Source organism: Triticum urartu, chromosome 3, assembly GCF_003073215.2.
Source record: "Triticum urartu cultivar G1812 chromosome 3, Tu2.1, whole genome shotgun sequence".
Lineage (NCBI taxonomy): Eukaryota > Viridiplantae > Streptophyta > Magnoliopsida > Poales > Poaceae > Triticum > Triticum urartu.
The window spans coordinates 577046850-577052311 of record NC_053024.1 but is presented as its reverse complement, the minus strand read 5'-3'; positions in this window follow the sequence as shown (position 1 = coordinate 577052311).

Below are 5462 nucleotides of genomic sequence, written 5' to 3'. Positions count from 1 at the left end.
TGATTTGTCAACTTCTATTTACCCTTCATAAGGACCCTTTTCATCGAATCCGCTCCAACTAAAGTGGGAGAGACAGACACCCGCCAGCCACCTTATGCAACTTGTGCATGTTAGTCGGTGGAACTGGTCTCACGTAAGCGTACGTGTAAGGTTGGTCCGGGCCGCTTCATCCCACAATACCATTGAAGCAAGATAAGACTAGTAGCGGCAAGAAAGTTGACAACATCAACACCCACAACAAATTGTGTTCTACTCGTGCAAAGAGAACTACGCATAGACCTAGCTCATGATGCCACTGTTGGGGAACGTTGCAGAAAACAAAAATTTTCCTACGGTTTCACCAAGATCCATCTAGGAGTTCATCTAGCAATGAGTGATCGGATTGCATCTACATACCTTTGTAGATCACGCGCGGAAGCATTCAAAGAAAGGGGATGAGGAAGGCGTACTCGACGTGATCCAAATCACCGGAGATCCTAGCGCCGAACGGACGGCACCTCCGCGTTCAACACACGTACGGTCAGCATGACGTCTCTTCCTTCTTGATCCAGCAAGGGGGAAGGAGAGGTTGAGGAAGATGGCTCCAGCAGCAGCACGACGGCGTGGTGGTGATGGAGCTGCAGTACTCCGGCAGGGCTTCGCCAAGCACTATGGAGGAGGAGGAGGTGTTGGAGAGGGAGAGGGAGGCACCTCAGGCAAAAGGTAAGAAGTCCTCCATCTCCCCCACTATATATAGGAGGGCCAAGGGGGGGGCGCCGGCCCTAGGAGATCTAATCTCCTAGGGGGGTGCGGCCAAGGGGAGGAATCCCTCCTCCCCAAGGCACCTAGGAGGTGCCTTCCCCTCCTAGGACTCTTCCCTCCTTGAAACCCTAGGCGCATGGGCCTCTTGGGGCTCGTGCCCTTGGCCCATGTAGGCCAAGGTGCACCCCCTACAGCCCATGTGGCCCCCGGGACAGGTGGCCCCACCCGGTGGACCCCCGGGACCCTTCCGGTGGTCCCGGTACAATACCGTTGACCCCGAAACTTGTCCCGATGCCCGAAATAGTACTTCCTATATATAATTCTTTAACTCCGGACCATTCCGGAACTCCTCGTGATGTCCAGGATCTCATCCGGGACTCCGAACAACATTTGGGTTACTGCATATACATATCCCTACAACCCTAGCGTCACCGAACCTTAAGTGTGTAGACCCGACGGGTTCGGGAGACATGTAGACATGACCGAGACGAATCTCCGGTCAAAAACCAACAGCGGGATCTGGATACCCATGTTGTCTCCCACATGTTCCTCGATGATCTCATCGGATGAACCACGATGTCGAGGATTCAAGCAACCCCGTATACAATTCCCTTTGTCAATCGGTATGTTACTTGCCCGAGATTCGATCGTCGGTATCCCAATACCTCATTCAATCTCGTTACCGGCAAGTCACTTTACTCGTACCATAATGCATGATCCCGTGACCAGACACTTGGTCACTTTGAGCTCATTATGATGATGCATTACCGAGTGGGCCCAGTGATACCTCTCCGTCATACGGAGTGACAAATCCCAGTCTTGATCCATGTCAACCCAACAGACACTTTCGGAGATACCCGTAGTATACCTTTATAGTCACCTAGTTACGTTGTGACGTTTGGTATACCCAAAGCACTCCTACGGCATCCGGGAGTTACACGATCTCATGGTCTAAGGAAAAGATACTTGACATTGGAAAACTCTAGCAAACGAACTATACGATCTTATGCTATGTTTAGGATTGGGTCTTGTCCATCACATCATTCTCCTAATGATGTGATCTCGTTATCAATGACATCCAATGTCCATAGTCAGGAAACCATGACTATCTGTTGATCAACGAGCTAGTCAACTAGAGGCTTACTAGGGACATGTTGGTGTCTATTATTCACACATGTATTACGATTTCCGGATAACACAATTATAGCATGAATAAAGACAATTATCATGAACAAGGAAATATAATGCTTTTATTATTGCCTCTAGGGCATATTTCCAACAGCCACAGTGGCACACAAGAGGTGGAAAGGTGTACAGGGGCTGAGTCTATCCCCTGGCATCGTCGGACAAACGCATTTAATGCGCTGCTGACCTGCCCCTCTTGCTTTATTGGGGACGGCAAAGAAGCTCGTCCCAGCTGTCGTTGCCTCTCCTGGCTCTGACGCGCGTCCAAGCTGACGAGGTGTTCTAGCACCACATTGGCTGGCCGCTGGGCTGGCGCGGTGGTGGAGCCTTCACGAAGATTTGCATGCCACCACGCAGGTGCTTGCTGAGTTGGTGTAGAGGCCACGTGCTGCCACGCAGATGCCTGCTCAGCTGTATGGGAGCGGCAGGGGATTCTTTGGCAGACGCGAGCCTGGCTGCGGTCCCGCAGGCGTCCTCGGCAAGGGTCTCGCTGCGGCACCGCGGTCGTCCCCGGCAAGGATCTTGCCAGAGGTCTCGTGGATTTCCTTGGCAAGGATCTCGCCAAGGGTCGTCGTCTTCTGGCTTCCATCTGATCTTGCATGTCTATGATCTCTACAAAGATTTGCATGCCACCACGGAGGTGCCTCCTGAGCCTTGGTTCCAATATGGAGTAGGAACCCCTTAGTCTCAAGGGTGGCCTGCTCTGCTGGCGTCAGGCAAGCTGCCCCGGCAAGGATCTTGCCGAGGCTGCGGAAGCCACCCCGGCGGAGTCCACCTCGCCCTCTTGCTCTCTTTGCGTCTCTGGTCTTGGCGTTGCTCCGGCATCCCTCCCCTGCCCTGCTTAGTGTGGCCATGGGCGTGGCTCTGACTGCCCGTGCACAAGTTTAAGGGGTGCAAAAGGAGAGCCCCTACTTTTGTACACCGACAGGAGCCCACGGGCCTGTGCCACACATAAGCATGACGTGTTGTTGGGCTAGGCCCAGAACGGTGCGCGGGCAGGTGGGCGGATTTTTACCGTAGTAATTTCCCCGTCCGCTGCGCTTCCCCACGACCCGCATTGAACGCGCGACGTGGAGGGTCATGCGTGACGTGGGGGTCTTGCGTGGGGCAGTTTTTGCACGCATGCGTCACATTGTGGTAAAGAGGAGGCCCGCGCCTTCCCCGTAAAAAGGAACAACCACGGGCGCGCTGCTCATTTACCCCCTGTGCTTTCTCCAATCTCGGAACCGCCGTTCCCTCCTTCTTCCTCCTTACACCTCTGATCTCGCTCGCCGCTGCCGCGTTTTCGCTGCCCCTTTCTCCTCCACTTCTCACAGCCGCCATGGCACCCAAGACCAGCAAGAGCAAAGGAGTGGCGAGGGACGTCGGGGGGTCGGAGCCGCCAGAGAGCGAGTCAGCGGCGCGATGGACATAGCTCGCCTACTTCCCCTCAATGGTCTACGTGGTCCACCTCCGGGACAACTTCAGGCCCCTGTGGGGGTGCAAGACGGGGGGGAGATGACGGGGCACCCGGCCACGTGCGTCATCCCCGCCAAATTGCGCCAAGGCCGCCTCGAATCGGTCCCCATTCTTCGTCGACTACTTTTCCTATGGCCTCTGCCCCCCTTTCTCTGATTTCTTCAATGACATCATGCACACCTATGGCTTCCACCTCCTGGATTTCAGTCTAAATGTCATGGCGTATGGCTCTTTTCGCCCATCTCTGTGAGGGCTTCGCCGGAGTGCTTCCCAGCACGGCGCTCTTCGGCCACTACTTTTATCCTCGGATCCAAAAGGGAGGCGCCATCTCTAGTTGTGTCACTTGGATCCCAAGGCCCCTGGAGAAGGGGACGTATCCAGAGGGCGCCCAAAAGGAGAGGTGGGAGGAATGGCGGAGCCAGTGGTGCTGGATTGAGGAGGAGGACCCTCAGGAGTTTTGCCAAGTTCGCCAGACGCCGCCAGTTCGCAGAGATGACTGGGGCGACGTCGACGCCCAGGACGGGAGGCTCACGGTCGCCACCACCAAGATCCACCGCCTTGCCGCTGCCGGGCTCACCCTGGAGATGATTGGGGCGGATTTCATCCGCCGCCGCATCTTTCCTGTGCACAACAAGGGGAGGCCGGCTTGGCTTTTCAGCAACGCTGCCGACATCATGCGGCTCCGCCCTGGCCTGAACCACAACTTCACGGTGATGGCGCATGCCCACTTCTGCCAGTGGCTCTTCCAGCTCGACGTGGGTCGCGACGGCAGGACCGAGAGGGCCGGCAAGGTCACCAAGGGGCCCTTGTTCGGGTTGCTGGCGGGGGTGGTCTCACTGAGCAACAACTCTCGCAGAACTGACATCATCGCCATGATGCCGGACTTCAACGCTCACGGCCTCGACCCGAATTGGTCCAAGCCGGAGGAGGATCAGGTACAGGAGTTCTTCGACACCTTGGTGGAGGGGTACATCCGCGAGGAGCCGCGGCTCATCCAGGACACTACCCAGGCGGAGCTGGACTACATCGCTGCCAGGGCAGCGGAGACGGAGCTCGCCAAGGAGGCCGACAGCGCTGGCGGTGTCGAGGATGAGGCCACGATGGCCGCGGAGAAGGAGCTCGCACAGTGGGCGGAATCCGCTGGGAAGGCCAGCGGCACCGGGGCCCCTCTCATCGAAGATGACGCCGACGAGTCATCTGAGGAGGACCCCCGGTCATGGGGAGAGGGTGTGTCCTGCGGTGGGCCATCTCTGGTGAGCCGGTCCGGACCGACAGGGCCACACAACCGCAACAAACTCCGGAGGCGTCCATGCGCCAAATGGGGTCCGCGGCGGCGGTGAAGGTCGTGGTGGCAAAGAAGAAAGCAACTGCCCCTTCTTCGTCCAAGCGTCCCTCGACTCCACCTGCTTCTCCTCCTCCCACAGGCGACGACACGGAGGTCTTCTTCGACCTCGGGTCTCTTAGCCCGAGGAGGAAGAGGAAGGCCGCGGAAGAAGAGGCGGAGGATGAGTAAGTGTCTTGTCTTTTGTCGTCTCCGTCCCTTCAGACCGTGCCACTTTTTTTTGACTTGTCTTCATCTTCGCAGGGATAGGGAGACGCTGGCCCAGAGGGTGGCGTAGAGGACCAAGGCTTCAGCGGGCGCCAGCCCTCGGCGGGCACCTCGAGTACGCCGCTGGTGGTGGTGGAGAGCAGCCCCCGACGCAGCTCCCAGCGTGCGTTCATCACTCGCTCCCCATTGACGTGTGTTGGGGCATGACTTCCTGGTGTTGACCTTGTCGTGGTTGCAGGAGGAGAACGGCAGCAGGAGGAGCCACTGAGGTCCACCCCCAACGCGCCGCCCCCATTGACCACGCCACCCCGAGGGGGGTCCCCAGCAAGGGCGCCAAGCACCGAGCCCATGCACACGGAGGAGGAGGAGGAGGAGGTGAACCCGGGCGCTGGCGGCTCCGCCTCGGCACCGAATGCCGGTGGGGAGGGGGCCACTTCGTCCCAGCTTGGCACATGTAAGTTGATTGCCTCCCGTTCCTGCTCATTTTTCTTCTTTCAAATTTTGATCTTGTCTTCGCCTCATTCTCCTT